At 40.1% G+C, this 23,106-nt stretch overlaps 1 long non-coding RNA gene across 1 annotated transcript; it reads right to left on the bottom strand.

Moving 5' to 3' along the window:
- Positions 1-626: 626 nt before the first annotated feature.
- LOC141424122 (uncharacterized) lies at positions 627-22,999 on the bottom strand. Its single transcript, XR_012448991.1, has 2 exons — positions 22,661-22,999; positions 627-923 (listed from the first exon to the last, which is right to left on the bottom strand). It is a non-coding gene; the product is annotated as an uncharacterized lncRNA (long non-coding RNA).
- Between the last annotated feature and the right edge of the window lie 107 nt (positions 23,000-23,106).

Here is a 23,106-nt window from a genome sequence, read left to right as displayed (position 1 = left end):
TACATTTTACAGGGATAATGGGAAACCTTAAATGAAGATGCTTTGAAGGTATCCCAGTTGATTGCATATGCCTAATGTTTTTTACTTACAAATCTTCAATAAATTTACTCATTTCTTATTTAAGAGAGGAGTGACCATGAGACTAAGACTCCTGGAGATTTTTAGCAATTCCTCTGGTCCCAATAACTAGTAAAGTGAAATGCAGATATCTAGAAACATGGCATCTAAAAGGTCGTTTTGTTGTCCCACTGTTGACAAAGATCAGAAAATGTTATGTCACTTACTATAGTCTTTTTCATGTGATATTTGTAGCAGCAAGTACTTTCCTTTATTACACTATGATTACATGTATCAATTTATTCAGTTTGTTCTTATATACAGATTAAGTTGGACACCAAAATCTCATTATCTACCCACAAAAGAAACAAAGAACCTTTGTTATTTTTTTACCTCCTTAAGCCAATACCTTAAGAAGGACTAGAATGAACACTGAATTTGGGACTTCCTATTGCTGCCCTTATGAGTAGTCACACTGCCTTTCTTCCAGATGTTCCATAATGTTATAAGAGTTTGCTAAAACACCTAACTCTGGCCCATTTATTTCAAGAAACAGGGATGACTCAGACTTGGGTTTTTGGTTTTGTTTTGTTTTAATAATACGACAATCTCGTAGACACTGACAATAGAAGTCACATTATGAAAAGACTTTAGGAAGTACAGCTAAAGAACCATTGGCAGTGAGGCAATACCCTTCTCACAGTTCCCTGGCTTCTTTCTTTCTCTGTTTTCTCCTGGTTCGCCAGCTGCATTGCTTATCCACAGCATCTGCTTTCTCAAAACTGCAGTCTGCTCATGCCCGTAACTCCTGGGCTTCTGTTCAGCAATACAATGCTCTGAAGCTTCAGTCCAGCTTCTCTCAGCTTCTGAAATACCAAAAGGGAAATTCTACTCAGCTTGTATTTTACAACCAGCCACCCAAGTTATAAACTAGTTGACTAAGTCTATGAAAGAAGCAACCTTTGTGACAGATGCCAACCTCTGGCCCAATTGGCTATGGGGACCAAGATCATGTGGTATGTAAATCAGTCACTGCCATCAGAGACTGGAAGCAGGACAGGCAATGACCAGTACCTCTGGTTCATGTCCAAAAAATTTAAAGGATGTGGCATTATAACATATTCAAGAGAAATCCAGAAGAACAGTGTGGTACGTTCATTTTTATCCTACTCCATGGAAGTAAAGAGGACTTGAAGACAGAAATTAGAAAGATATATATTTTTTTTTCTTTTATTCATATCTGCATACAATGTTTGGGTTATTTCTCCCCCCTAAAAAAAATATATCAAAAGTATTTAAGACTGAGGTTGGCAGAAGCTCATGGCTGGCTGGATGGTTGGAGAGGACTGTGATGGAAGTTTTAGAAATAGAAAACGAGGTGTAGAATGGCTCACAGTCTTCTTGCTTTGCTATTGGGTAAAACCTGGTACTTATTCCCTAAGACATAATATAAGAGGAGGAGAAAAATAGTTTTGGGTTGTGTTTGGATGGGAAGGTGAAAACAGTAAACTTGGCCATGCTTTTGGTATATTCAGGTAAAGATTAAATCAGAAGACAAAAAGAGTTGTGGGCTTGAGGTACATATCTGAGGTATGGTTGGAATGCTATACACTTGACATGTTAAGAAAAAGCAGGGAATACTAAGCCCTGAGGAATACTTTTCTGAAGCCCAGTGAAGGAAAATGATAATGAGAGGTGACAACTGGAAGTGGGAGAAGCTCATCTAATCTCTATTATACGATGACTTTGGTGATTTGATAGCACCAGGCACTATTCTAAGCAACAAACAACAGCAACAAACAAGGATTACATTCTAGAAGGAGGGACAGACAATAAAGATAACATGTCAATTGAAAAATAAAGATATCTTGAAAGCCAGAGGAGGAGCTTTTCCTAGAGTTAATGATAGCCTCAAATATCAAGAGAGATAGGACTGAAAAGAAGACTTAATAGTTGAAACTAGGAAATCAGTGCTGCCATAGGCTAAATAATAGTTCCCCAAGGTATTTAAATCCTAATCCCTGGAACCTGTGAATGTTACTTATCTTCAAAAGGAACTTTGCAGATACAAGGATCTTGAGATGAAGAAATTATCCTGGATTATCCAGATGGGTCCTAAATATAATCACAGGAGGGAAACAGATAATACAAAAAAGGGGTCATGAGCTTAGAAATGCTAATGCCTCTAGAAGCTAGAAATGGCAAAACAAAACAGATTTTCCCATACAGCCTCCAGAAAGAACTAGTCCTGCATAGACCTCACTGAAGTCCTGTGAAAGTTATTTCTGACTTGTAGCCTAAAGAACTATAAAGAATAAATGTGTATTACTTTAAGCTACCGTGATTGTGGTTATTTGTTTCAGCAGCAATAGGAAATGGATACAAATGTTGACTTTATTGAGAACAGTTTTGGTGGGGAGAGGAAGAAGAGCAAGACAGAAAGGAATAGCATAAAGATGATAAGTAAATGGTTCAGAGCATCTCCCATCTCTCAGGAAGTTTATATATATATATATATATATATATCTCACTTGACCCTCTTAGAAGAATCATCCAGAGAAGAGCTAAAGAATTAATTAGCTTGGCAGTTTGGGGCAGTACCAGGATGAGCTAGCTAGAACCTTCAGGCTGTCTTAGAAAAGTTAAGTCCCTGGGCAGCAGAGTTCAAAAGGTGATCCTCCAGGGTGACTCTGACACTGAAGAGTAAATCATGGCAACCCTTCGTGGTCCACAGGTATATGTAAAAAGCATATTTGATTCACTTACACAGAGACCAGGATACTTTATACTGTGACCCTAAATCTTATGCCTGCCACAGATCTGATCTCTCTCCATAGACACAGAAATGCATGTTGACTGTGGACGTAAAGCAAAAGGAGAATGAATTTTGATCAATCCAGTTTAGGTACTGATGTTTTTGGATTTTATTACCCCTCTTAGGTTCAAAAAAGATGACTACCAATGCTAAACTTCTGAATTCCAAAGCACAGAAGGGTATAAGCCATCAAGAAAGGGAGAAAATAAGCAAAAGATGGAGAATAGCAGCACAGAGGAGTATTTGGAGCAGTTCCGGTCCATAGATTAGAAGTGATAAGAAGAAATCTAGCTGTAGGCCTGTGATGTGAATCAAGAGCATCCCTTCTTCATGTTGACATGTTTTAATTTTCTGTCCTTAGAAATAGTGTATGCTACCTATCAATAGGAACTCTTCTTAATGATTGGGGAAAACCAAGAAGTTGAGATAATACAAACTAAAGGCCAGTTGAGCTTGTGACCATGTTGTGCTACTCACAATGCAACAACATAACGTGAGTCCACTCAGGAACCCTGGCAGCCTCAGCTGTGAAACTTCCTTATTCAAGACAACTTATTCCTTGACCACTTACAGTGAGGCACTAGTGTATGTTCTTTGTTACAAATTTAATGCTAAGAAGAAAAAGTGGGCATTGATTCATAATCTGGGTAATGGAGGTATTGGAAGTTGGGGAAGAACTACCAGATGAGTTAAGTTTTAGAATTTAACTCCACTTCACCCTATATTTTCTTTGTAAAATTATTCTCAAAATAAGGCCAGTCTCACTTTTAAGGTCGAAGGAGATTAAGATGTGGAAACTGCAGTTTGCAGAATTTATTCCCATTGTGATTGCTGGTGTCTAGAATCAGTCTTTTGTTCTACACAACATCCCTTGTCTTGCAAACTAGCAAGATCCCTGACTTTGGCAAGGATCCTGCTCTGTGAAGCATTTTCAAGTTACAGGTTTTAGCAATGTCAGGTTTCTCTAAGCTAGTAATAAAGAAAAGGTGGAGAGCAAAGGATGCCACTGAGTTCTCAGCTAACAGTACAAGACAACCTCAGCTGGCAGGTGCAAGCTGGCACCTGTCCAGGGTGATCACAGCGTTCGAGTTAGTCTTTTAAATCTCCTTGCCTTGTGAACTAAACAGAACTTTCTCAAAAGAAGAAATTCAAATGGTCAGAAAACACATGAAAAAATGCTCACCATCTCTAGCAATAAAGGAAATGCAAATTAAAACCACACTAAGATTCCACCTCACCCCTGTTAGAATAGCCATCATCAGCAACACCACCAACAACAGGTGTTGGCGAGGATGCGGGGAAAAAGGAACCCTCTTACACTGTTGGTGGGAATGTAGACTAGTACAACCACTCTGGAAAAAAATTTGGAGGCTACTTAAAAAGCTGGACATCGATCTACCATTTGATCCAGCAATACCACTCTTGGGGATATACCCAAAAGACTGTTACTCCAGAGGCACCTGCACATCCATGTTTATTGCGGCACTATTCACAATAGCCAAGTTATGGAAACAGCCAAGATGCCCCAGCACTGACAAATGGATTAAGAAAATGTGGTATCTATACACAATGGAATTTTATGCAGCCATGAAGAAGAACGAAATGTTATCATTCGCTGGTAAATGGATGGAATTGGAGAACATCATTCTGAGTGAGGTTAGCCTGGCCCAAAAGACCAAAAATCGTATGTTCTCCCTCATATGTGGACATTAGATCAAGGGCAAACACAACAAGGGGATTGGACTATGAGCACATGATAAAAGCGAGAGCACACAAGGGAGGGGTGATGATAGGTAAGACACCTAAAAAACTAGCTAGCATTTGTTGCCCTTAACGCAGAGAAACTAAAGCAGATACCTTAAAAGCAACTGAGGCCAATAGGAAAAGGGGACCAGGTACTAGAGAAAAGGTTAGATCAAAAAGAATTAACCTAGAAGGTAACACACACTCACAGGAAATCAATGTGAGTCAATGCCCTGTATAGCTATCCTTATCTCAACCAGCAAAAACCCTTGTTCCTTCCTATTATTGCTTATACTCTCTCTACAACAAAATTAGAGATAAGGGCAAAATAGTTTCTGCTGGGTATTGAGGGGGGGGGAGCGGGAGGGAGTGGAGTGGGTGGTAAGGGAGGGGGTGGGGGCAAGGGGGAGAAATGAACCAAGCCTTGTATGCACATATGAATAATAAAAGAAAAATGAAAAAAAAAATAAAAATAAAAATAAAAATAAAATAAATAAATAAATCTCCTTGCCTTACCAAGTAACTTTAATAGATAAAATTTAATTTACATATTTCCCTCTTCTTATACATGTATAAGTAAGTACATGTAAAATATTATATTTCTTGACATGTTTTATAATCTTATGCAAAGTGAGGCCAAAGAATACCTTCAAGAGAAGTAAAGGACGCTACTGTCATTCTAACTAAATTGTCCAGAGGAGGAAGGAAGAGTAGAACAGATGACTACAAATACTTAGGAAGAAACATCACTTTACCACTGGTGCAGAGCCTATAATTATGTGCAGTTCCCTACTTAGATTTTTTAGTAATGCTGAACATTGAAAAAAACTAAATTATGGGGAGGAGAAAAGAGAAAGGGGGAAATTTAAACAGTTAACATAAGATATTCATTTAAGTAGAGACATTGCCTCACCGTGAGGGGGCAGTTAAGGGTCTGATCCTGCTGGCATGCTGTTATCAAATCATCTTTTTAAAACCTTGGATTTGAAGTCCTTATAAATCTTTATTGTTGTTTTGAAATCAAGAATAGTTCTTTCTGTTCACAAACCATGATCTTTTTTCATTGATTTTTAATGCTTTATTTTTTTACATATCTGGAAAAGATAAATATTCAAACCTTAGAAATAAATCTCCCTTTTCCCCCTGCCAAATCCACAATACAATCCTTTTGTATCACTGACAGCACCATCAGATACGTGGACATGCCTTGCTTGATTAGAAGCATACTGTGGTTTTCAGCAGGAACAGGAATGTATTTAGAGACCCAGATTAAGACAAATTCAGGACACATTCTTACAGATTCTTTTTGATTCTCTTCTGCAAGTGTACTCTGAAGTCCCAGTCTGACAGTGGGAAAGCTTATTCATTGGCCAATGTCCCTCCAAGTCATGTGTCTCATAGAGGAACAAGAGGAGACCTTGAGGAAGTGGGCTGCGGCAAGGGACACAAAGACAGGAGACTAGATTAGTGCAGGAGCTGGGCTCTGTGATTCCTGGGGGCTTCTTCCACCCCTCCAACTGGAGATGAATTTACGTTGTGACAGGTACCAAAGAGTGAGGAAAGGGAGACATATCTGAAGAGGAATGTGTTAGTCAGCTTTCTGTTATTGTAACAAAATATTTTAGATAATAACCTTAAGAGAGAGAAGGCATATTTTGGTTTATAGTTTTGGGGGTTCCAACATATGATAAGTTGGCTCTGTTGCCTTTGGGCCCATGGCAAGGCTGTGTGTTATGGTGGAAAGTACATAGCAAAGGAAGCTTCTCAATTTATGGTGGCTAGAAAACAAAGACAAAGACAGAAAGGGGGCCGGGATCCCTGTTAGGAAAAACTCCACTCACAAAGAAAGCTCATGAGAAAAGTCTCACGTCTAAGAGCAAGGTTTAATGGCAAGCTCGAACTGCCAGGCTGGCCGGGGAAAGATGGCGCAGGGCTGACTCTGGGCTAGGCGTGGCTTTTATAGAAGAGGGAGCTTGAGGAAGTTAGTGCATGTGCGGGAGTCTCCGATCGTGGTGGTGTAAGCCGGCAATCAACAAGGTAAAGAAGTGAGGCCTGAGGATAAAGTGGCCGTGGATTCACAAAATGGCGACATTATTACTCTACCAATCCCAATATCCCCTCAAAAGGTAAACCCCCAATGATCTAACTTTTTCCCACTAAGTCCCACCTCTTAAAAGTTTCACCACCTCCCAGCTGGGCATGGTGGTTTATCCCTGTAATCCCAGCTACTTGGGAGGTGAACACCAGGAGGACTGCAGTTTGAGACCAGCCCAGTTAAAAAAGTTAGCAAAATCCCCATCTCAACAAGCAAGCCAGGCATTGAGGCATCATCTGCTATCCCAGCTACATGGGAGGCATAGATAGGAAAATTGTGGTACCAGCCTGGCCCAGGAAAAAGTTAAGACCCCATTTAAAACTAACCTAAAAGCAAAAAGGGCTGGAAGCATGCCTCAAGTGGTAGAGTGCTTGTCTAGCGAGTACAAGGCCCTGAGTTCAAACCCCAGTACTGCCAAAAACCAAAACCAAACAATTTTAACACCTCCCAATAGTACCATGGACTAAAGACCAAGACTTACTTCATTGACTTTTGGGAGGCATTCCAGACTCAAACTATAGCAAAGAGCAAACCACAGAACTACTCAGAGGCATCAGAAATGAAGTATGAGATTCAACCACAGCAGTCTCATGTACGAGGAATTTCACTGCTTACCTGTGAAGCCCCTGTTTGAACCTGTGATGCACACCCTTTAGGGGTGGCTGATGGGATTCTCCCCACCTGAGATTTTGTAATTAGCTCTGCTAACAACTTTGATTGAACATGGCTTGTTGTAATCATTGTTCATTGACAGGCACAGATAAGCACATCTCAGTGAGTGGCATTCTAAATGGTATTCCTTGTCAGGGACACTGTTCTCAAATTCTGCTAGCAGCCAGCAGTGTCATTGCAATACATTCCAAAGCCCACAAAGGAAGCCTTGATAGATCCCCAGGCAGTATACCGCCATGCACTGGGAGAGACTATTTCTATTTTGACCTTGCCCAGTATTGGCTGCCTTTCCTTTGAATGGAAAACACAGGTGTGGTCTTGCACAGTTAAGAAAAAAGGCAATCTTTACTCTTGCATCCTTGAGACTCCACAATTTCAAATCTTCCCTATCAGAACACTTCTAAGGAAAAGTTATAATGTATGATACATGCAGCCTATGCCTTTTAGAGCCTGAAAGCAAAACAAAATGCTGCTTATGAACACCTGCCAGAGAGGACAGAGCCAAGAGTCAGTGTGGGCGTTGGATGGGAGGTGTTGCCCTGACAGTAAATCCCAGTTGCTCACACCAGAGGAAGTGTTTCTAGGAAGCTATTTGAGCAAGAGGCAAATACTTAAGTCATTCAGAATAGGCATAAATGACTGCCTCATCAACAAGGGAAGGTCTGCTTTTTGTCAAAGCTTCACAGAATGGTAGAATAGCATTTTTCTCATTGGCCCACCCTTGAGTCACAATAAGCATTCCTTTGTTAAGAAATTTAAGGGTCTCTGTAATCAAATTCTTCAACAAGGTGTTAAGGAACTACTACTATTTGGCTGAAGGCTATCAAAAACAATAGTTTTTTCGTTGTGATTCTAAATAATTTATCAAAAAGGACCAATTCCCTTATGAGATTTAAGATATTGTTGTATATGTTCTGTGCTTTCTCACCTGCTCTTCAATGTCAATATATTGTATGTTTCTACTTCTTAACTATTTTCTCAAGTCTGTCTCTATCTCAGTCCTCACTGCTGTCATCATCTCTCACCTGTACACTCCAATAGCCTTCCTTCTAAATGAGTTCCCTTACTTAACTGCTCTCCCACACCCCATCTTCTATCCACCTTTTGATCCTTCCAAGCTGAATCTGACCAACCCACTCACCAATGCTCATGGCTGTCCATTGCCAAAAAGGGAAAACATACTATGGAATTCAGTGTGGCAGTGAAAACCCTGCATGTAGTCCCCATCTAGTCCAATCTGACTTTATGTGAAAACAAGGCACTTTGTTCTTGGAACATGGCTCCCTCCCTCCACCCAGTGTACCTTACAAAAATTACCCTTTTTGACTCAGCTCAAATGCCATTTCCTTCAGGAGATTTTCACCACTTTATTCCAATCCAAACTAATCATTCCTTCCTGTAAGTTTGAATAGCTCGATCTATGTATCTGTCTATGTATTTTATTGAGTTTTTCTACACCATGTGATTCACCCATTTAAAGTATAAAATTTAATAGTTTTTAGTATAGTCACAACTAATTTTTAAACATTTTTATAACCCCCAAAAGAAACTCTGTACCTATTAGATGTCACTCCCCGTTTCCCCTCATCCTTCCCAAGCCTTAGACAACAACTAATCTATTTTCTATCTATAGATTTGCCTATCCAGGACATTTCACATAAATGGAGTCATACAATATGTGGTCCTTTGTTTCTGGCTTCTTTCACATAGCGTAATGTCTTCAAGTTCTATTCATGTTGTGGCATGTATGACTACTTTATTCTCTTTTATTATGTTTTTTTTTTTAAGTGCTAGGAATTGAGCCTTATGCGTGCTAGGCAAGCACTCTGCCATGTAACAATATCCCGAGCCCTATTTTATTATTGAATAATAGTTCATTGTATGGTTTCACCAGATTTTATATATTCATTTATTACTTCATGGACATTTAAGTTGTTTCCAATTCTTAGCAATTGTTAGTACTACCTATCTAATACTTTGATTATACTTTTGGATTACTATTTAATATGTGTGGCTTAGTATTCTAGGGTATTTGGTTGGTTGTTTGGTAGATGGTTGTTTTACCTGTAAGGTTTTTATTGACTGCAAACTTCTATGGGTAAGGATCACTCTGAAATTTCCACATAGCATGTATTCAAATATGTTTCACAGATGGATGAATGGGCAGTTGTTATATATTTTTACTATGTGGATTTTGATCCTTAGAATAACAATATTAAAGTAGAATAAATAATAACCCAAAACTGGACCAGTAAAGTTACCCAGTAAATTATCAATTTCAAAAGACGGGTAGTTCTTGAATAAACTTAAATCTCTGCACGATTTCCTGGGATCCACATATGGTTACTACAGTTGATTATTTCATGGATGTGCCTCCTTTGCTAATAATAATTCTGAACTGGAAGACACCAAACATTTTCTCCTGAATTGACTCCATGGGGTTTTGTGGTTGCTCTTGTTTTACCGCGGTTATTGTTAGAGTCTAGAGTACTGGTTCTTCATTTTGGCTGAGCATCAGGACCTCCCATGGAGCTTTTTCAAGGTACAAATGATCTAGGTTCTACCACCCAGATTATGATTCTGTAGGTCGAGTATGAGCTTATGTGCTTGCATATTCTAAACACTCTAGATATTTCTGGTGTATTGCAGGTTTGAAAATATTTCAAAAGTCAGCTTGAAGTTTTTAAAAAAAATACGAAACTAGCTGTATGGAGCATCTAGGTACACCTTACTCCTGAAGAGTACTTTACTCATCCTGGGATCATGCCTACTAATAGTACCTAAAGTTTATAAGCACTTTTTATTTGGAAAGAGCTTTGCAGCCATCTTTTATTAGCTAGGTTTGCAAGCTGGGTGACACTGTACAAATCATATAATCCTTTTGTGTCTTAAATTTCCTCATCTGTAAACTGTAGATAGTAATACTGACCCACCCTCCAGGGGTATTATGGAGACTAATGGGAGCCTATAAAGCACTCGGTAAATATAAAAATGTTACAGGCATACTTATTAGACAGGCATGAAGTCCTAGTCATAGACTTTTAAAATGAGACAAATACCAACATAAACACTTAAATAGGCCTTGCTACAACCTTTAGCATCTAATTTGAAAAATCTCTTCCCAACACCAAAGTATTTCCCAGTCATCACCAAGACTAATGAGCAGACACAACCTGCAGTCACAGGAAGCCTGGGTCAGTGAATAAGTACATAAACAGCCCTGAAGTACATTTGCTAGCCTCCTATTTATCATTTATAATGCAATTAGAGATTATGCCTATAAGTGCACTCATCTGAAAAATATTCTTAGAAAACATTCATGCATGTTCGCACAAGTCTTTCAGCTGACACTACTTACCCATTGTTGACATTAAGCCTGAAATTGTGTTCTATGTTACTGATGAGGTCTGCATGGCAACATTTAGCCTCTTTTCATTTCTCCTATGGGACTGAAATAATATGTGGTCAAAATGAGCCTTCACATCTATTCACACTGGGAAAGGGTGAGAATGCCTCCCCATTCTCACCATATATCCCTGACCCCCATATAAGGGTCAGGACTTAACTGGGGGAAGGATTTGTAAGGATGTTGACCCACACTTAAGGGCTCTTTTGCGCTATACTTTCAGCTTCCTGAAAAAGGAAAGCAGAAAACAAACTTGGTGTTTCCTTTTTTTCCATTTTGCTTTGAAAGGGTCACATAATTTAAAGGGCCAGGTTGATTTTACATATTCGTTCATTTACAATTAATTTATTTGACTATGAATGAGAATTAGTGCCCTGATTGCTCTCCTCCCCAGTTGATGTGAGGGATGAATCCTAAAGCCAGCAGGACCTTACTAGGTCACTTGACCTTGACCATGCTCTTTTTGGGTCCCTGAAGATTTAGGTTGTATGCCCCAGGATTTGCCAACAATTAAATTCTATTTAACAAATATTTTTTAGTCCCAATCTCTGTGGATGATACTGTGGTCCTTGCTGTGGAGGCTGCCAAGAGTTCCTTGAGATGCCTGCAGTGCTGCTGTAACCTTGGGCCCTTGAGTCAGGACAAGACTTTCCCCACAGACATTTCCAAGGTATGCACACTGACAGGCCAGTTTCCTGGGGACTCTTAGACTGGCCTCCAGCAGCTGGCAAGTTAAAATCCATTTTTACTTCTCACACATTTTTCTATCTGTGACAGTATTAGACCCTAATGAGAATTTAGAAGCTCCAGTGAAAAGAGCCTCTGTGGCATGAGCCTCGTTGGTTGGGGAAACTATATTTATGCAGTTATTGTTTTAAAAATAAGGTTATTTCCAGCATTTTTTACCTCAGTAATCTTTGAGAATCTCAGAATTGTTGCTAACATTTTAGGGGGACAAAAGGCCGTATAGACTTCATTCCAGTAGTTAGAAAAAATTATTGCTAATACATGCCTTTAAAGGGATTCACTTAAGTATCCTTAACACTTTCTTCCATCAATATGGGAAATCCCCAGAAGTGTGCATTGTGGACTTTTTCCTTGTAAAGAGATGCAAATGATTGTAATAAGTGATATCATTTCCTCTGAGTCTTTCAGAGTTCTGTATCTCAAGGTAAGAGTTCCTCTGCTCTGTAGATCTAGAAGCTAAGGCTTCATGAACTTATTTTATTGTCTTCCTCAATGAAACATAGGCTACCTGTGTCCCACTCCATTGTTCTCCTTGAAAATGGAAAAAAGGTCATGGTATTTTAAAGAAAGGACAGCAGTCAGACACAACTTGCTGGACTAATGCTTGTTTTCCACTTTTTGGTTTTTGGTGATACTGGGTTTGTACTCAGGGCCTCATGCTTGCTAGGCAGGTACTCTACCACTTGAGCCATGTCCCCAATCCTTCTTTTGTTTTTGTTATTTTTGCTTTTTAGATAGTGTCTTGTACTTTTTGCCCAGGATAGACCTCAATCTTCCATCCTCTTACCTAAGCCTCCTGAGTAGCTGGGATTACAGATATGCACCACCATTCCCAACTTGTTTTACTGAAGTGGGGTCTCGATAATCCTCCTGATCTTTGCCTCCTGAGTAGCTGGATTCTAGGTGTGAGCCACACACCAGCCCCATGTTTTCCACATCTTTTCAGGAAGAGCCTTAAGCTCTTAGGTAAAACTATCATCCTTACACATTAACTTTGTTTTCTCTCTTTTAACTTCCTAAAAACAAAACAAAACAAACAAACCTGGAGAAACATTCAACAATTATTCATGAGTCTCCTTGACTTGGGTCATAAAGTATAGTCTGGGCAGAGCCAGATGAGGAGAGGATTGAGACAGACAGACTTTGTGTATTGGATTTTGGCTTTCAAAATGCCCTATTTTGGTGGTTTCCCAATTGTCTCCATTCAGCAGGTCACCAGTGTCCCGTCATTTGTGGTAGAAATTTGCTCTAGAGACTTCTCACTGGTCATGGACAGGAATTCTCCAAAAAAAAAAATTCTTCCTCAAAACCAGATCAATAAGAAGTACCCTACTTAAAATGTTAAAATTTTTTGTTTTCATTTTTATGTTACCTAAGTAACTACTCACCTCTCAGAGGACCTCTTATTTTCTTTAGGAAGATTTAAATAAGCAATCTGTTTCCACTCTAAATATTTTTGGGTTAACAATACTATTCCTCTCACTTATATTTTAGTCTGGATGATTAAACAGTAAAAATTAGTAGTCTCTATCTTCTTTTTTTTGAGACAGGGTCTTGCTTTGTAGTCCAGGCTGGCCTTGAACTCTCCCTTTAATGCTGGCTATCTCGGGATCACAGTCATCCTACCTCTGCCTCCCAAGTGCTGGGATTACTAGTTTGCCCCACTACACCCAGTGGAAAAAGCGGTTTTTTTTTTTTTTTCTCTTTTCCTCAGTCTTTACATTTTATTTGACAAAAACTGTTTTCTGGAAAGAGGACACTCATACCACCATGATGAATCTTGGTATTATGAATAAATGTAAAATTATGATAAAATAAAACATGTTATTAGAAGAATGAAGTATAATTTACATGAGAAATAAACAGCATTACTTAGTATAACTATACTGATTCTCAACATAAAGGACAAATTTGTTAATCTGTAAACTTGTAACCATTCATAAGTATGATGGGATATATGTACATATCTTATCGCCAAATGAATATAACATTTGTTAATGAATAAGTTGGCTGAAAAAACTAAGAAATTCCTTATAAAAATGTACCATGACTTTTCTGAAGAAAATAAACATCAGAAAGTATAAACATTAAATCTACAGTTCAAATGTCATTTGAGCCAACAACAGTATGTGGAAAAAAAATAAAATGTAAGGAGCAGCCATGTGAGGTCAGTAGAAAAATCCCACTAATTCATAAAAGTCATTTCAATGGCCCACCAAATAAATGTATTTTTAACATATTTACAAATTACATTTCATAGAATATTATAAATAAATTTAAATTCATCCATGGATCTATCATGGTTCAAAATGAAAGGAGGAAAAAAAATAACTTAAGATGATAAAAAAAATGTATTCTTCTTATTAATCTCATATACTGTTAAATAAACCTTAGAAAATTGCCCATCTAAATGTCCATTTTCAGGAGTGAAAATTAGGGCCAGGCAGAGATCCAGGAGGATTGTGTTTTAGGACCAGTTACAGAAAAAATGCTAGAGACCTCATGTTAGTAAATAGTCTAGGCATGGTGGCATGAGAACATAATCCAAGCTACATGGAAGACCGACAGAAGAGGATCAAAGTCCGAGCTGGCTCTGGGTTTAAAGGCAGTACTCTATCCAAAAAGTGACTACAGCAAAGTGGGGGAAGGGCCCTGACTCGGGGGGAGCGTAAGCACACGGCCCTGAGTTCAAATCCCCATACTGCCAAAAGAAAAAAGTGAAAAAAGAGATCTCAATTATGTTTAAGCCACTGTCAAAAGCAACACATTTACAACATTTAGATTTCCTTCAGGTAATTTCTGGAGCAATGTATGTAAAGTAATGTGTGTCAAGCTCTTCAGAAGACTTTTCATTCATAGGATTCTACTACATTATGAGTAGAAAAAGCTATTTCTTGATAGACAAAGCTGCAAGCAGAGATACAGACCTCATAGGACCTTAAAATAGGTTAGGTTAGAGTGCTAAGGAAAAGAGATTAGGGATTGAATTTACCAATGAGAGAGACAGAAAGAGAGAGAGAGAGAGAGATTGATTGACTGACTGATTGATTTTGGCTTAAACTGAAATCAGAATATATTAGATACCCACAAAAGGGGCTTGGGTATAGCTCAGTGGTAGAGCACTTGCCTAGCATGTACCGGCACTGCCATAAAGCACCTCACAAAACTAATGTCATCAAAATGCAGATATCTGTTGTAATTGTAGGGTAGAAAAATAAGGGAAAATGCCATTTTTCTTTTTAACCTGGAGTGAGTTAAACATACAATGACCTACGTGTACAGGAATTAATTTTATTTCTCTCCTATGGACTTATTTCTGAGAAGACACTGAGCTAACGCAAGGGGCACATTATTAGATGGGTTTCCTGAATATCCTGAATACATACTCCAGAATCTACACCTGTTCTTTTATGAGGAAGTCTAGAGACCTGCTTTCAAATCCTGTATCTGCTGGCTACATAATCTCATGGGTAATTTTCAAACTCTAAGCATGCAGAGCTTAAGAGGTTCTTTTGTCTATTAAAAGAGGAGTAATAAGAACTATCCTTTTAGAATGATGTGAAGTTTAGAAAGGCCAATGTGAGGAAAAATTCTTGTAGACTAGTACATATTCACAGTCACTGTAGCACATATTAGAATAATGAATGAGTGAGAGAAGTCAGAGACAAGTCTACCCCCCATAGCCACACACTGAAATGCATATGTCAGAGTTGGGCATTTACTGACCTGAAAAACCTGCTCTTTCTAATCTTTCCCCATAACTCTCCATGATAGTCAGACATTCTCCAGTGTGTCTTGAATTTGCTCATCTTCCTGTCTTTCCCACCACCCACAGCCTCCATTTGCAAAATTCCAACCATCTCTTAAGGGCCTTGAATCCCACTATCTCTAGGAATCTTGGAAAACTCATCTTATCCTCCTCTAAACCTTTATCCTCGCTGTCCGGAGCACTCCAGATTGATAAACCACTTATTGCTCCAGCAGACTGCAAGCAGAGGACATGTAGACACTACCCATCGCTGTGTACTGCCACCACACAGACCTTGGTGCCTTGCCAAGAGTAGTGCTGAATAGACGGCTGATTGAATGAATGAGCGATTTCTCACCTTGTCCCTATTGTGCTTTTGGACAAAACACCTTGCCTCTCAGTCTCAGTTGCCTCAGCTATGAACAGAGGATAACAGCATGGATGTGCTCCCCAGGTGCGCTGTGAAGAATAAACCAATGACTGAAAAGCAATTTGAAAATGTAAAATGAAATGCTATATATAAATGTTACATAATCAAAATCATTTCCCTCTGTATTATGTTTTATTTGGCTTTATATCTTCAAATCCTTTGTGGGTTTCAGAATTTCACAGATGCAATACCATCCACATTAGCACCTAGATTCTCTTGGGTAATAAACAATTTTGTGTATTATAGCTCACGGCTACTTTTCTCTGGCACACTTACACGTGAATCTGTCATAATTTAGGATATTCATAATAACTAATGATACAATTCATTTCTAAAGGATAACCCATTTTTTTCGGTCTTTGGCTGGCCAGTCATTGTTCCAGTGTTGCCGCCTCGAGGGAGCTGGCCCACGTTAAGTCTGAAACCCAGATGATGAGCATGCTGTTCAGAGCCCAAATCTTTCAGAAGCTCACAATGAAATCTGGGAAATGATTTGGGGTTTGGAAGCACTATTTGTTTTCTATGGCCCTCTTTGTTTCAAACTCTGAACCCTCCCTTACTTTGTTGTGTTATTTGTACTACTAAGTACCCATTGCAACTTGACTTCCTAAGTATCAGGAAAGGTGTAGACTCTCTCTTTCCACATGAAAGCAAGGTAAGCTTAAAATATTTTCTTTCTTCATATATTCAAGAAAGAAGTTGCCAATGTAAAAATAAATTTTCCTAAATTATCTCCAGTTCCTATCAAAAGACTTTTGACTTTTAGTACATAGCAAAATATCATTTCTAGAATAGTCATTCAACTTAGAAACCCTGAGGAAGACAAGATGATAGTGACATCACAGGCTTATCATGAGAATCAAGTGAGTCATTAGATGTAAAAGGGTAAAAATAGAGCATGACATATAGTAAGTACTCAATAAATATTAGGGGCCAGTTGGGGTGGTACCTGTCTGTAATCCCAGCTACTCAGGAGACAGAAGAAGGAGGATTCCAGTCTGGCAAAAGCACAAAACCCATCCGAAAAACAAACTAAAAGAAAAGGTACTGAGGCATGGTTCAAGTGGTAAAATGCTTATCTAACAAGTGCTAGGTCTTGAGTTCAACTCCCAGACTGCCAATCAGTCAGTCAATAGGAGTTGTTATCTATAGAGTGCCTTCTATAAGCCTGGCCTTGTGCTAGTCTTGTTTGAGCTTCATACCAAGTTAATGAGACAAACCTAATCACCTCCATGCCCCCTTCATTTGGTTCAGGGAAGCTAATCTATTTGTTCAAGACCTCACAGTAGGAAGTAGAAAAATCCAAGCCTCTGCTTATAGGAGTCCCAAAACCTCATACTCTTCATACCTTGAGAACTTCCTCCTGTTTTTATTTCATTTATGATGGTTAATTTTGTCAACTTGACTGTGCCACAGAATGCCCTGATCAAATATATTTTATGTGTGTGTGAGGGAGTGGTTCTGGGTAAGATTAGCATTTGAATAGACTCATTAAGCAAACTGCCCTCCCCAATGTGAGTGGGCATCATCCAGTTTGTTGAGGGCCTGAATAGAGCAAAAAGGAAGGGAAGGAGGAAATCAACCTTTGGTTTCCTGCTTGCCTGCATGAGCTGGGTCACTCTTTGACTGAAATTTGCACCATCTGCTCACCTAGTTCTCAGGCCTTCAGACTCTTGCTAAAGTTAAGCCTCTGTTTTTCCTGGGTCTCCAGGTTGCAGATGGCAGACTGTGGGACCATTTAGCCTCCATAATCACGTGAGCCAATTCCTCATAATAACTCTTTCTGTACATACATATGTATATCCTATTGCTTCTGTTGCTCTGGAGAACTGCATTAATAGGATCCTTTTTTTTTTCCTCAAGCATATGATCCTCCCTTTCCAAATGGCTGTCTAATCCCTCAGGGCTACCCATTTTGTGATGAAGTTTTTAATCTAGGATTGTTTATTTAAAATATCTTCTATGGATTCCTGACCAGTTTGTCAGCTTTATATCAGGCCTTCATTTTCAAGATCCTTGTAGTCTCCCAGCAGGTTGTCCTTAGTGGTGTCAATTTTTAAAAAGTTCAATGTAGTTTTTCTTCTGGGAATGTATGATAAAATCCCAAGTTTTTACAGAACAAAAACTGTCCTTCCCTTTCCATTTCTGTTGGCACAATTCAACTTAGTTTGGACCTGTGGTAATGTAACTCTCAAATGGGGAAGCTGCTTTTGCATTCAGGTGTAATGAGATAACATTGTTTTGTGGGTTGTGTCACTCTCTCTGAAGATACTGGGCCAGTAAGACCTCTCCTAACAAAAATATCTTCTACTTGTTATATACAAACTTACACCATAACTTAGTTTGCCAAAAACACCTACATCATATTTTGTAGTCTATGGAGCAATTAACATTTCAAAATGCCTTATCATTAGTTATCTCTCTCATCTCTATGAAATTGGTCAGAAGTGTCACTGCAGTGTCATACATGGGAAACTAAGATATGGAAGGGTTAATGACTTGCCCAAGATCTCTGAATGAATCCATAGCAGAGTTAGTATTAGAATTTTACCTTCTGACAGAATTTAGAAATTTCTTTGTTAAGATGTTTCATGTAGTCCTCTCTAAATTATGAACAATTTTTCAAAGCAAATCTATGTTAAGAGAGCTGGTGGGAATAGAAGAAAAGGAAAAATACTATTCACTTAAGTAAAATTTTCCCTCGACTCTATCTCTGCTTCTACAACTACTCCTATCTTGGTGACACATTCCCTTTAACAGCTTCCAAAACATTTGGTAATCAAAGAAGGATGGTGAAGGGCCCTTTTCCCTCATTTCCATTTACAGAAGGATAAGAATCCAATGAGATTGAAATAGATGGAAATTGCATGTGTAAAGAATTGTTCAGAGCACACTATTTTCCCATCTCAACCTCACTTTCTTCTCCTTTTTGGCAGTCAGTACTATTCTAAGTGCAATGCATTTGCAGTGCATCTTAACCACTGTTATGGGGATCCCCTGAAGCTGTAAACATAGTAGGCCAATTCTGCCAGCTGTTTTATGGCCAAGGAAGAGAGGGTAAACAGAGTTTAAGTAACTGCCAGAACAAATAAGAACCCTTGACTACTACCAATCACATTGAATTGAAATTTAGAAGGTTCTAAAATGTTGTTTTAGTATCAGAGGGGTGACAATGCCTGCAGATAAATTTGCTTACCCTCCATAATGGGACAAGCCCACATTCCCTGGTTCTATCTGACTCTCTTCATTCTCAAGCCATTTCACAAACTTCCTCATCTCTCTGAGTGAAGGAAATCTCCTTTCATGAAATAGGTTGTAGCTAAACAAGTAACTTCCACATCCAGTCTTTCATGGTTTTCTGTTTATTTCATATAGGTAGCATTAGCATGAGTACCTGGACAAGGGACAGGTCTAATTTTCCCTTATTGAGTATTAGGATGGCCCAAATTCAAAACATTGTTATAGGAACTAGCAAACAGCCAACTTGCTGTGACACAGAATGCCTAGGAATGTTAAGTCTTATGTTTAAGCAATAAACTCTTGTAGAAAGCCAATTGCAATAAAAGATGGTATAGACCCATGTTTATTGCAGCACTGTTCACAATAGCCAAGCTATGGAAATAGCCAAGGTGCCCCACTACTGACGAATGGATTAAGAAAATGTGGTATTTATACACAATGGAATTTCAATTCAGCCTCAAAGAATGAAATTTTGTCATTTGCAGGTAAATGGGTGGAACTGAAGAACATCATCTCAAGTGAAGTTAGCCGGCTCAGAAGGCTAAAAGCCACGTTTTCTTTCATATGTGGAATACAGACCTAATACAAGTACAGCAATATTATGAAAGACAGGTCATGCTTATGAGATGGGGAGTGTAAAAGAAGGGAGTTACAAAGGTTAATATGGTCAAGGTACTCTCTATACAAGAATGAATATAGAATTTTTAAACCCATTGAAGTCACTATAAAAAGGGAACTTAGGTAGAAAGAAGAAAAATATACATACATACATGGAAATGTCACAAGGAAACTCCTTGTGTAGCTATCTTAAACAAACAAAAATGTTATTTTTTTTTTCATTTAAAAAATCAGATAAGAGGAGGGTGGAACAGGGCCTGCCTGAGAGGAGGGAGGTTGGTACTATGGGACGGGGGAGGATGTGGAGAAAGGGTGTGGGAAGGTGACTGTAGTGCAAATACTGTGTATACATGTAGGTAAATGGACAAATGATACCTGTTGAAACTATTCCAGGCATGGTGGGAGAGGGGATAAAGGAGAATGATGGAGGGGGTGAATTCAAGTATGATATATTTGAAGAACATCTGTAAATGCCACAATGTACTCCCACACAGCACAATAAAAAAAAAAAAGATGGTGGGGAAATATAAATATAACCTGAATGTGCTGTCTTTTCCATGCCATTCATGTTACAAGAGAAAATGGGATGGGTTACTTGTTCAAGAACCATTGCTGGACATGTATATATGAAACAAATGGCAAACCTTAGAAATCAAGACATGAAAGTCACCTGTTTAATTCTAGTTTCTTTCACAGAAGGAAATTTCCTTTATTTCATGTTTTCATCATCTAACAAGTTATTTCATGCTTATCTATACCATATGTATAGTCACCACTGCTTGGCTCCTATTACCATGGTATTTTAAAGGTTTGTTGTTGTTTGTTTGTTTTATTGTTGTTTGGGGGAGAGGTTGTATTTTTCTGTAGGTTTTGCAGTGCTGGGGATAAAACCTGGGCACTCACCAATGCTAGGCAAAGTGCTCCTACCACTGAGCTACACCTCCAGTCCCTCCAAGATGATTTTTTTAAAAAACCATTAGTATCTATGAAAGACCTTCACAGTGTGTGAATATGATAAGTTCTGTTGGCAAACTTCTCTGGTTACATACAGGAGTGTGGGAGGAAAACAAATTCAAGAAAATATCTTTCTTCATGAGAAATTCCTAATAATCTCAGTTAAAGATGATGCTGTCTGGAAGCCTTCAATGAGAGAAAGGCTTGTAGAGGTTAGTGAAAGCAAACAAAAGAATACAGTTTTAAAAACAAACTCAAGTTAAATTTTTGCGCTTGCTACAGTTTGAAGATTGGATGGCCCCTAAGATTCATAAGCTGAAGGGTTGTTCCCCAGCCTGTGGAGCCATAGGGAGATGGTAGAACTTTAGGAGGTGGGGCCCAGTAAAAAGAAGTTAGGCCATGGCGGGGCATTCCTTGAAGGAGATAGTGGGAAGGTGGTCTCTCCCTCTTTCTTTTTACTTCTTGACCACCATTGAGGTGAACAGCTTTGTTCCACCCAGAGCTCCTGCACTGATGCACTGTGCTGACCAAAGAGGCCAAGCAACTGAAACCTCTGAAACTAAGAGCCAAAATAAACCTGTCCTCCTTGTAAGATGATTTTCTCAGGTATTTTGTCACAGCAATGGAAAGCTCACTAACACACTAATAGAATCAGGAAGGCCTAGAATCTCCTAGGCCTTCTCTCCTCCTGTCTGCCACTTCCAGCCCTGTCCACACCACAGTCCTACTCCCCATCCCAACCTGGGCAGAGGCTCATATCTTCAATTCATGTAGTCTACTTCTAATTCCTTGTAGGCAAAGGCCATTCTCCTTCATAACCCCTGGAATTGAGTAAGCTGGTCTTCATCACTTGTACCAATTGTTTAGTTCATTAGGCAGTGAGAGGTTCAAATATGTGCAATTTAGGCATCATTGACCCAACTTTTCAGGGCCTGCTAAGGACTGTCCAGACCCTATTTTTGCTCTTCTGGCAGCCTGCCTATGGACCTTTGCCCACTGAGAAAGAGCTGAGAGTTGAAATAAACCCAGGCCAGAGCTAACCTAAGAGGCCCCTGTCATAGGGGCCATTTCACTCCTTTCCAATCACAGGCTGGCCCTTTGCATTCCTTCTTACTGATGACATCAGAATCTTCTCATGAGAGGTCAGTTATGATATAAGACTTTATGGAGGCCAGATGGCTCTTGAAGGAACACCTGCAGCTCCCTTGCACAAGAATAGTTGCCTATGCTTAAAGACTAACCCTTTAGGACTTCTGGGATCTGAGAGAGACAATGTTCTCAAGGGCTTGGAGGAAGCAAGAGGATGGGGAGGGATACAGGTGAATGTCAAGACACCAAGAACCTGGCCCCTTTCCCGAAGTTCATTTTTGCATTCCTACTAAAGTGGGTTGAGTGGCAGGTGCAGTTCTAGGCACAGAGAGGCCATACCCAGTAGTCTAGGGCTTGCTTACATTCTAGGATGCAGCTGGAACGCAAGAACACCCAATCCTCTTGCTTTGATTCTACATTTGCGGCTGTGTGTGTGCGCACATGTGTGTGTTTTGCACCCAGGGTAAGGGCTTAAAACCTGGCTGAAAACGCTGCCATGACTGACCATGAGAGCTCAGGTTCATCATATCCTTCTTTTACCTGAGCTGACTCATCTCTGTCCCAGCCAGGGACTTCCAAAGGGGAAGTGTGGAGTAGGACAGATGTGGCTTGCTCTGTAGCTTCCTGTCCCCGAACATGGGTGATGATCTGGCCTCTCCAGAACACTGGTGGACTAAGAAGACAGCAGCAGAAGCCACCACCAAGCATGGCATCCAGAAGGGCAATCCGCCAGAGGGGTGGCGTGAAGGAGGGTATGGAAGTGGAGGGGGAGTGTCTCACAGATTCTGGCGCCTTCCAGCGCTATAGCCTCACGTTTGCCCCCCCCCCACCCCCCGGCTGTGAAAACCTAGGCGTTCGGTAAGGTGTTGTGGAGGGAAAGGGTCAGAAGAGGACGTGTATGGTACTTTCCGGGAGGTTTGTGGGGCCTGACTTTTGTTTCAGAGATAACCTTGGAGCGAGATCGGAATCTTTTCCAGGGAGCCTGGAGCTCTCAGAGCACGACCCAGGCCTCCACCGGTGGCTCGGTGACCTGGCCTGGGACTCACCCATTTAGGGTCCTCAGCCTCCTCCGACGACAGGGGCTCCTTTGGGGCTGCCAAGTTCCGCGCCTCCAGCAGGCGCCAGTTACCGGCGTTGTCATCCCGGTCTCAGCCCACGGTTGAACTTCTTGCCCCATAGGGTGCCAAAGCGCAGTGGCTGTGGGGGCTCCCGACCTCTCTCAGCCAGAAATCTTCCGGAACAGCAGCCATCCTCCGCAGACGTCCAGGTCCCACTACTGCAGGCCCCGCAGCGACGGCCAGCAGCCACCCCACTTCGCTACAGTCAACTTCCTCGCCCTCAGCGGGTCTTGCAGCCAGCCCTCCGCCACAGGCGATTGGATCAGACTGAGGGGCGGGGCCACGTGCTAGGCACCGCCCCCGGCCGCCCGAGGCCTTGGCGCCACCACGATTGGCTGTTGGCGTCGCCAGTCACAAGCTGATGAACGCCCCGC

The sequence above is a fragment of the Castor canadensis genome, chromosome 6 (genome assembly GCF_047511655.1).
Source record: "Castor canadensis chromosome 6, mCasCan1.hap1v2, whole genome shotgun sequence".
In the NCBI taxonomy this organism is placed as follows: Eukaryota; Metazoa; Chordata; class Mammalia; order Rodentia; family Castoridae; genus Castor; species Castor canadensis.
Note: the sequence above shows the minus strand (reverse complement) of the source record. Positions and strands in the feature narration are given on the sequence as shown.